The following is a 10,864-nucleotide window of genomic DNA, read 5'->3' on the forward strand; positions in this document are numbered from 1 at the left end:
AGGACCACTGTTATTTTCCACATAAATAAATGATCTGGTGGACAGGTTAAGCGGCAGTCGGCGGCTGTTTGCTGATGGTGCTGGGCTGTATGGGAAGGTGTCGTCGTTGAGTGACTGAAGGAGGAGGATACAAGATGACTTAGATAAAATTTCTAGTTAGTGTGAAGAATGGCTGCTAGCTCTAAATGTAAAAAAAAAAGTAAGTTAATGCAGATGAGTAGGAAAAAGAAACCCACAGCGTTCGAATACAGAATCAGTAGTGTCTTGCTCGACATCGTCACATCGATTAAACATCTGAGCGTAACGTCGCAAAGCAATATGAGGTGGAACGAGGATGTAAGGATTGTAATTGGAAAGGCGAACGTTCGACTTCGGTTTACTGGGAGAATTTTTAGGGAAAATCTGTAAAGGAGACCGCATGTAGGACACTTGTACGACCGATCTTGAGTACTGCTCGATTGCTTGGGATTCGCACCAGGTCGAATTAAAGGGAAACAGCGCAGCAAGCCAGAGGCGGGCTGCTAGATTCGTTACCAGCAGGGTCGGACAACACGCGAGTATTACGAAGACGCTTCAGTAAGTCAAATGTGAATCACTGGAGGGAAGGTGACATTCTTTTCGAGGAGAACTATTGAGAAAATTTAGAGAACCGACATTTGAGGCTGATTGCAGAACAATTCCACTGACGCCAATGTACATTACACTTAAGGACCACGAAGATGAAATTAGAGAGATTAGGACTCAATAGAGGCATATAGAAAGCAGTTTTCCCCTCGCTCTGTTTGCGAGTGGAACAGAAAAGGAACTGACTAGTAGTGGTACAGGGTACCCTCCGCCATGCACCATATGGTGGCTTGCAGAGTATGTACGCAGATGTAGATGAATCTCTAGCGGCTTTTTTCGGACAAACTCACCGCCAATGCGCTGTCATAGAAGGCGTCGGTTTCTGCGGCGCTGTTCCCCCACGTCGAGACGCACGTAATTCGACGAATTCCTGTGTAGTCTCTCAACGCCAAGACAATAGCTGGCGTTCAGGTTGAAATGATTGTTGCGGAATCTGAACCCTGAGGGTCCTCTGATGACACAAAATATAAAGCGCTTTTATTGTTTAACAGCATATTTTAAGGGAGTCTCAAAAAACACCGACAAACTTTAGGGACAGGTTCGGTGCACCAAAACGAGAAAGAAAAGTCTGTTAAACAAGGGCTTTAAAGCGTATACGTTAAGGGACATGGCCACTTGTTGATCTTAGTTATTATGAAACACATCTCTTCCACTGCAAGCTCTTTGCTTTCCAGATTTTGGGAGGAGATAGTCTGGACCAAAACGAGAAAAAAGTCCAGTAATCATGGGCTGTAAAAGCTATGAGCACTCGTTCAGTACAAGAGACATGTTTCGCTAAGTTTTGATCTAATAACAGTGTTGTGACTGTTATAGTTAGTTAAGCCAAGTGGAAAACTACGAAAAATTTTAGAAATGTGGCACGCTTCGCTGAGTTAACTACTCCCTTCGCTTCAGTTGTGTTAAATAAAGCCGGCCGGAGTGGCCGTGCGGTTCTAGGCGCTACAGTCTGGAACCGCGCGACCGCTACGGTCGCAGGTTCGAATCCTGCCTCGGGCATGGATGTGTGTGATGTCCTTAGGTTAGTTAGGTTTGAGTAGTTCTAAGTTCTAGGGGACTGATGACCTCAGAAATTAAGTCCCATAGTGCTCAGAGCCATTTGAACGATTTTTGTTAAATAAATTTCGTAATATTCCTTACTAGTTGCAAATGTTTACATGGGTCCCGTGCCGGGAACTCGTCACCGTCTAGCCAGCATCTAAAACGCGTACGCAGAAAATGTTTCTCACAGAACCACTATGTACTCTACTGATCGCTACATGCCTCACGCCATTACACACAACTGTGACGTCACACCACGGGCACACGCGACTTACTGTTTAGCACCAAATGTTCTCCGTCACTTCTATGTCTGTATCGATATACATACCCCGCAAACCATTGTGAAGTGCATGGCGGAAGGTACTTAGCACCATAACACATGTCTTAACGGTCCTCACGGGAGCGACATGTAACGTATGGGTAGTGCCTGCAGTTTCAGGTTTCCGGACGTTTCCGTGACGCTCTGCCACCAGTCAAACAGACGTGTGACCAGTCGCGCCGCCCTCCTGTGTGGCCATTCAGCGTGCCCCGCTTGTCCTGTTTAGGACGGGCCCCACACACCTGAACCATGCTGGACCAGTCTCCACTGTGGACTGGGAACACCTTCCCACCATCCTGCCTTGACTGCGACTCGGTCTATGCACTCACTCCATTTCATACAAACTGCTACCTCCAGGTATACGAAATTTGATGAGTACACAGTACATTTAAATCTTTTGCCAATCTTTGTCCCACCCTGAAATCTGTACTGCGTATTACTAAAACACGGCTACTCCTGAACTCAGAATCAGGTACCACTTGCAGGTTGGCTGTTGTCTTACATGTTTCAGAGGCAACAGATATGTGACTACCAGTATTTCACGTAATTATTCACCGAATATAAATTTTAAAATGTTGTAATAATCTACTCATTAAGAGTTGTGATTTTATATTGTAAGTTTAACATAAGAAGACAAGCAACTCACGGTGAGCAATTCTGTTTTTGAGAATGACAGCACTTGGCGACTTACAACAAACTCTACACACAATTTCAAACCTTTACGAAACATGTACGGAACGATTTGATCTGGAATGATCATATAAAATTAATTGTTGGAGAGGCGGGTGCCAGGTTGAGATTCATTGGTAGAGTCCTTAGAAAATGTAGTCCATCAACAAAGGAGGTGGCTTACAAAACGCTCGTTCGACCTATACTTGTGTATTGCTCATCAGTGTGGGATCCGTACCAGGTCAGGTTGACGGAGGAGATAGAGAAGATCCAAAGAAGAGCGGCGCGTTTCGTCACAGGGTCATTTGGTAAGCGTGATAGCTTTACGGAGATGTTTAGCAAACTCAAGTGGCAGACTCTGCAAGAGAGGCGCTCTGCATCGCGGTGAAGCTTGCTGTCCAGGTTTCGGGAGGGTGCGTTTCTGGATGAGGTATCGAATATATTGGTTTCTCCTACTTATACCTCCCGAGAAGATCACGAATGCAAAATTAGAGAGATTCGAGGGCGCACGGAGGCTTTCCGGCAGTTGTTCTTCCCGCGAACCATACGTGACTGGAACAGGAAAGGAAGGTAATGACAGTGTCACGTAACCTCCGCCACACGCCGTTGGGTGGCTTGCGGAGAATAAATGTAGATGTTCTCGCCAACATCTTCAATAACATGATGAAAGGAAAAAACTTAAGCGGTTACTCCATTTTCGCTTTTCGTGCAACATAGCTTCACCGCCAGAAAGCAATCTGCTTTAGTTGTAAATCTCTCTAAAATAATTATCATGCCTCGCAGTTGTGAATGCCCTACACACCAATTCTTATAACTGCTTTATTACAGACTATTCGCAACAGTTTCTAGACGGTATCCACCACGAATGTACGTGCAGACGTTGCGTCATTGTACGACACATTCAGGCGAGGTCGGCGAGAAAGACAGGCCGCGGCGCGCATGTCACGAAGGTAGATGACGTCGTAGATCTTTAGACGCACAAGAAATTACCTTCTGCTTAAAATGGCGAACAGTGAAAATTTCAACATTAGGCATGACATTTTAATTTATTACTTCTTTACTACCAACTCTATTTGCAGAAAAATTAGCAGAAAAATTGCTTACACCACTGAATGTACCTGCCATTACTTCACTGTAGCACAAGAGGTATGACTTCATAAACATTGAGATGCATCAAAAACTTGCTTTTGCTTAAAATGTAGCGCAAATTACTCAGACTATATTCATCCACTGTCTCATGATGAGACCACTAAGCGACTTTCACCAACTTTTAAGTATAACTTCAAGTTTTTTGTCGCTTACGTGCCTAACGCCAAACACATTAAAGGATTCAGCTGTTTTATACATGCGAGATTGATGCTTTCAAGAATTAAGGTTTACTGGTATTGCTACAGCATAGAAGTTATAATACGCAATCAGCGAAATATGACCAACATGGCGTCCTGAAAGTTGAAGTTTGTGGACTACTATTGACTTTCTTGGTCGCACCAAGTGACACGTCATTTTGATGTCACTTCTGAGCCAGATTTGAGTGATATTAACTTGTAGTGAGTTTCATCCCATGTTACGTTCTTAGTATCTATTTTACTGCAAAGGTTCCTCGACTACTTGGATATATTTCTCCTGTGAGTGTTCCTCCACAAAAGAGGACAGATGTATGAAAATGAACAATGATTTGTGTTTTAGAGTACTTGGACATGAGGAAGCCTACATGGGGCATAAATAAGAATACAAATGGGTGAAACCATTTTTATTAAATAGTTTTTAACTATGGAAGTTAGTGCATTGAAGGATAAAATGAGATTTTTTTTACATTTTTTGGTATTTAGAAAGAAAAACCTCTATCGATAAGGTAGAAAGGTACTTTGTGTTGCTTCATTAATATTCTCTGATGTGTTTGTGTATGAATAGTTTCCATAGCAAATATGTTTTGAATTTTTCCTACTGCTGACCTTCTTAGTAATTTACTACACAAATTTTGTCAAGAACATTCATTATAATTTCCACTTTCGGCATTAACAAACTTAAACATTGCTAGATCCTTAATTCTGATACTATCTCCGGACATTTTAAGTCGTGGAAGATACTTTCAGGGTTGGGGCTGGACCAGGTACAGTGATGATGTGCTGACGTTTCATCTGAACAGACCTGCATTTGACGACGATGTCGGCTTCCGGTTCATTCCGTCGATGTGCAGTGCAAAATGGCCGTAATCGATTTCGTGGGTGATGCGCGTTCGTCAAAAATGAGGTACTTACAAATAAACAACGTTGGAATCGCATATACTACATTCCAAACCGCATCCACTGGAAAGAAGTTTGTGCCTCAGACATATTTTCAAGTAGACGTTTTGTTAAGGTCTCTCTCGACACTGGTGGCAAACACTTCCGGCACAGTACCTGCATACTTTGCAACGCTATTTCTTACAGAGCATTCGTATAGTCTGTAAAGCTTTTCATTTAGGAGAGAACGATGTATCGATACGTGCTGCTGTACTACTAATACTCTAGTGGTTAAGCACATTACAGAAGGGTGTAGTCGTTCTTGGTGAACAAAAACATAATGTAGCGGAAATGGTAAAAATAAACGGCATGAGAGCCGAATACAGATGATGGTGTTGGTTTCCGAAACTGATCTAGGATGTCATTCTCCATTTTGTAATTCTGGCGGAAATAGTCACACCATTTCTTTTTTTTTATGAACATAAAACGTCAGGAAAGTAGCTGAATTTGCTCCTACTCTTCGATTTTTGTCGACAGCAGATTCATTTCAAAGCCTTGCACACTAGGCACAACCTATACGTTTATGGCACGCGCTCGAAGACCGGAGGGTTATATTAAGGCGAAGTCCACCGAATGAAATAAATTTCTTTGAAACCCATAGTTCATTGAATTTTTATTTGAAATTATGTACAGTAGCTCAGAAATGAAATATTGCCAATTTCTCCAGTGTTCGTCGGCCGGAGTGGCCGAGCGGTTGAAGGCGCTACAGTCGAGGAGCCGCACGACCACTACGGTCGCAGGTTCAAATCCTGCCTCGGGCATGGATGTGTGTGATGTCCTTAGGTTAGTTAGGTTTAAGTAGTTCTAAGTTCTAGGGGACTTATGACCACAGCAGTTGAGTCCCATAGTGCTCAGAGCCATTTGAACCATATTTTTTTCTCCAGTGTTCCATTACCGTCTATATTGCTTGTGGTGAATGTGACAGCGAAATTTTTGCTTCTCGATGTACTTACCACATCCGCACATATTGAAGAATGAAAACAAGTGAAAGAATGTAAGCCTCCTCCCTTTCTTTGATCTATTTATACAAACTGTAAGTGGCCGCACAAAACACGTGTGTGCTAGCTATGTTGCTCCTGGTGCCATTTTCTCAGTCTTGACGTAGCGCCACTACAGACAGAGCCAAGAGACTAAAACGTTGGTGTTTTGGAAACTGCTTCTTCTTGTGATTTAAACATTGTAAAGACTATAGGTTTTTGTCGTGAGCCTTGCTGGATGTAGAGAACGTGGGAAAACTGCTAGCAATGGGTGGGCGACCTTTGCTGCCTTGTTCTTATTACATGTGCCTTTATCTAAATTTAATCCACAAAACGTTTTTATCCATGAACTAAGATACGGAATTGGAGACAAACAAAGTGAATGATCTGCAAGAGAGTATTAACACAACACCTTTAACATTTATTGTAATTCAATTAGTTTTGCATAAAAAATAATTTTAAAAAGCGCCTGTGCGGGCATGAATGCAGTCTTCCTATTGTTGTTTGACTTGTACTTGATAATAAACAGTACAGTGTGCAGCGTTAGCATAATTCTCACTAACTGAGTGCAAAGTATCCAATTTTAACCAATTAGGATGGTCATAACACTGCTTTCACACTGCAGCCTTAGTCAAAGTATTAAGTATTAAAAATGTTTGCATGTGTATGTATCAATTTTAGGTTACCAAACTCAATATTTTCTCGATAAAGTAGACAATACTTTTCTTGGCCGCGGTTTTACTAACTTCAGTAAATGTATTCTATTTGCTCTAAAATAGCTGTTCCCCTGTTCAGCGATGTGTGAAACTTGCAAAATTTCAATACTCATGATAAAAGATAGGTTCAGATTGTGGCTCTACTACAGCCCAATTTTAAGAAAAAACGCCACTTCGTTTTGTGACCAATTCGGTAAGACAGCTTCACTAAGGAATTGAGGCTGGTTCTTCAAACTATACCATATTTCACAATTTTGTACCACATACACCATTCTGCAAATCATTATGCATAAAACCAATAGCTGAATGATTTTGGAAACGTTATTGAGCAATGTCCAGACTGATACTACGAAAGCTGAAAGCAGACTAAATGAATTGAATGGCATTGATCACTGAAGTAAGTTAGCGTTTTATAGAGGAAGAATTATGTCAGTAATAATACTTATATCTGCGGGATAAGAGCAGTTAAAAGTAAACTGTAACTTTGACAGAACTTTAACTAATGTACAAAAGTTGCTATTTGTCTAAACAAAGTTACTGAACAACTATGAACTACTATATTATGAAACGTGATGTTTTGAGTGGAGACAATTGGGAAGTGGCTGTGCCCAGAGCACGGAACAAGGTAATAACATCTGAGAACAGAAGTGCGGAAGGTAACAGTTGACTGTCTTCTTGATAATTTGGTCATTCACGGTTTAGCGCACAGTCAGCTGAACGCCGATGAGTCATCTGTGACCTGTTTGAACAGAAGAAATTTAGCGTGTTTCAAATTTTCTGAAAATGTATTCAAGACCGACAGATCCGCTGAATAAATGGCGAGGCCGTTTTTATTAATGAGTTGGAATTCTGTAGGTGTAAATGAAAGACATTTTGTTAAAGTTTGCAGTGTTAGAGAGTCAATTTCATTCTCAACATTCATTTTCTTTTAGATGTCAGAGCAGCGGACAGAAGCCACAGTGCCGTCGTATGTGTTTCGCCGAGCTTCCCCTCTTGCAGTGATCTCTGGTTCGAGGCGGTCGGGTTGAGCTGTGCTCGCCGGCTACGCCTCGCGCACTGCCCCGGCTGCCCGGTCTTCTTCCCCGCTGCTCGCCTCACCTTGCCGTGAAAGCGAGTCCCGCGTCAGTGGCTGTCCAGCTGCCTCAGCAGCGTGTAGTACGAGTAGGAGGCCTTCATCAGCTGCAACACCACGACACGGCTCAACTCTATTGCTCTGGGTCAGTTTCCATGTTTTCGTCACACTGATACTTAGCAACATCAGTTTATACAGGGAGTAAAAAAAAAAAAAACAATGCGTACAAAATTTTTGTGTGTTCAGAGGAGGTAAAAAGAAACACTCAAATGTTTTTTATTTCAGTCTTCGATCACAATATGAAATCTTTAGACGATGATCGGTTTCAGTCCGTAATGACCATCCTCACATCTTTTTTACACCATGTCCTAAAGTGATTAGGCCATAATGGCATCGTCATAACATATGCCATTATGGCCTAATCACTTTAGGACATGGTGTAAAAAAGATCAGAGGATGGTTATTACGGACTGAAATCGGTCAACGTCTAAAGATTTCATATTGTGATCGAAGACTGAAATAAAAAAGATTTGCAGTATTGGATCACTGTTCGTATACACGACCATGTCGCAGTTGGTGAAAAAAGAAACACTATCTTTATGTAAGTCTGCAGACTTTCGTGGCCGTTGTCACTGAAGTTAAAATCTTCTTGGTTACTAGGCCGCGTCATGTTTCTTCTAAAAAGTTCGACGTTTCCACCCCTCTGCTGGGATCTTCCTCAGGATCTTTTGGTGTCCACTACTACTAGAGCACTGTCAGAGAAGAGTGTCGCGTCCACTTGTAAAGGGGGAATTTTCTGACGTTCGTGCTGGAGAAGTGATAGTATTAGTTAAAATTCATATGGCTACCATTGGTGGGCCATAGTCATAGGCTAATACAGAAGAAATGGCGTTGGTAGCTCATCTCCTGTGGATACCATTGGCGGTCATCGTCATTGGATGGAAAGGCATTATTCCACACTATGCTGGAGAAGGGTTATTGGTTGAAATGCCTGCTACCGCTATTGGTTGGTCGTCATCAGTGGCTAGATTGTCAACGAACAGCACGAACGCCAGAAAATTCCCCCTTTATAAGTGGACCAGACACTCGTCTCTGACAGTGTTCTGGCAGTAGTGGACACCGAAAGATTCTGAGGAAGATCCCAGCAAAGGGGTTGAAACGTCGAACATTTTAGAAGAAACATGGCGCGGCCTAATAACCCAGAAGATTTTAACTTCAAACACTATCTTGTATGACAAAAATATTTCCTCGATAGGAGTCCATAAAGCTTGTGACGTTATTGATGTTCAGAAGCGCTGTTCAGTCAGCTGTATGACAAGCATTGTTTCAGAGATGTTGTTGGAAATGTTGTCCATTTGCGTTAATGCACAACTGGTGCTTGAAGTGCTGATGATCGTCTAACACAACGTGCTATTGTTCTGATTGGGCCATATGTTCTGTCTGGCATGCTCGGTGGAGGAAATGACCGTATCTTTCTCTGTGAAGAAGTATCGGAAACGTCGTTCTGTGTCCCATTAGCAGTCAGACACCGGTTACGGATGCAGCTCGAAGGGGCCTCACCACACTTTGCCGCTGATATCAGACAACAATTAGACAGTATCTTCCTAAAAAAACTATTGTGCTGGGAGGGGTGGGCCAGTACCTTGGCTACCGCGTTCTCCGAACATTACCCCTCGAGGTTTCCTTTTGTTTGAGGGGGAGAGGGGGGGGGGGCGGCGGGTTGATGAAGCGTTTGGTGCATGAGACACAGACACTCTCCAGCAGAGCGGCTGAAGCCCCGGCCAATATCCGTGAAACACCTGTATGTTTTGAGCGTGTTGCACAATCATCAGCACACAGATGGCAGTTGTACAGTCACGTAAACAGACGACATTTCCAGCAACATCTCTGAAACAATGTTCATCACACGGCTGTCCGAACAGTGTCTCTGAACATCACTAGCGTAAAAACTTTCATTGACCCCAAGCTGGGGTCCTCTAAATACCCAAAATTTTTTTTTAGGTAAAATTTTTACACCCTGTACAATTATCAAGAAAAGATTTGATATACAGGGCCATAAAACGAAATTATGTGCAGCAGTAAATCAATGTTCAATGTCTGAAAGAAATCACTTTCCTGCACAGACTGTTACTATGTTTGAAATAAACAGTTACTTCAGGTCAGCAAAAAAAAAAAAAAAAAAAAAAAAAAAAAAAAAAAAAAAAAAAAAAAAAAAAAAAATCTCATTTTGCCAAATGTGGCACTTCACCTGTAACTTTAATAAACAATTTGCAGGAAAAAATTATTTAAGTCGTAAACTAGCATTCTAAGTGAAATAGTCGATTAGGCATTATGCGACGATCCAGGATCTGGAAGAAAACTGCTTTAAGTGGAGGGTGGGCTGTGCTAGTGTTCGCCACCCATCACGCGGCAAAGCGGTAAAACGACGCTACGGAGACCGTCTTTTGCGCCCTAGTCTGGCGAAACCCGTGTGCCGTAGCATACAGTGTGTATTTTGAAATGATTATGATTCTCGCGCAAAACGCTATCCATACTAAATCGTGGGCAGCATACGTCATTTGTGCTTGCCACAAAGTTTGGCAGTAATATCCTCGTGCAGACTACCGTTCCTCCAAATTTCTGTGTATATCTAAGAGACTGAAGATGTGTTTTTGTGAGAACTTTCAGTTGCTTGCAATAGACATAAATAACATATCCTGTAGTACAGGGTAACAATCATTGAACTATACGAGAAAAAGAAAATTAGTAACAAATTGCGGCGTGCACACACTTTATTCAACGTGTGAACGTCACTACAGATTTTCGATTTTAAGTTATGAGATGTTCGATATGCCTGCCATCACAGGCGATGATGTGGCGCAGACGAACGGCGAAATTCTGCATGACCCGCTGAAGTGTCGGAACATGACGCTGTCGATGACCTCCTGAATGGCTGTTTTCAGCTCAGCAGTGGTTTTGGGGTTATCGTTGTACACTTTGTTTTTAATATAGCCCACCAAAAACGAGTCACATGTATTTTATTTAGATCCGGAGAATATGGCGGCCAGTCGCCAGTGACTGGCAAAAAAAAAAAAAAAAAAAAAAAGCCGGAGATCATCGCCATCTGTTTTTTGTGTGCCGTCGTGTTTTGTGTTCAGTGTTCACCGTCACGCTCCATCGTTCACATG

This window comes from Schistocerca serialis, chromosome 5 (assembly GCF_023864345.2).
Source record: "Schistocerca serialis cubense isolate TAMUIC-IGC-003099 chromosome 5, iqSchSeri2.2, whole genome shotgun sequence".
NCBI lineage: Eukaryota > Metazoa > Arthropoda > Insecta > Orthoptera > Acrididae > Schistocerca > Schistocerca serialis.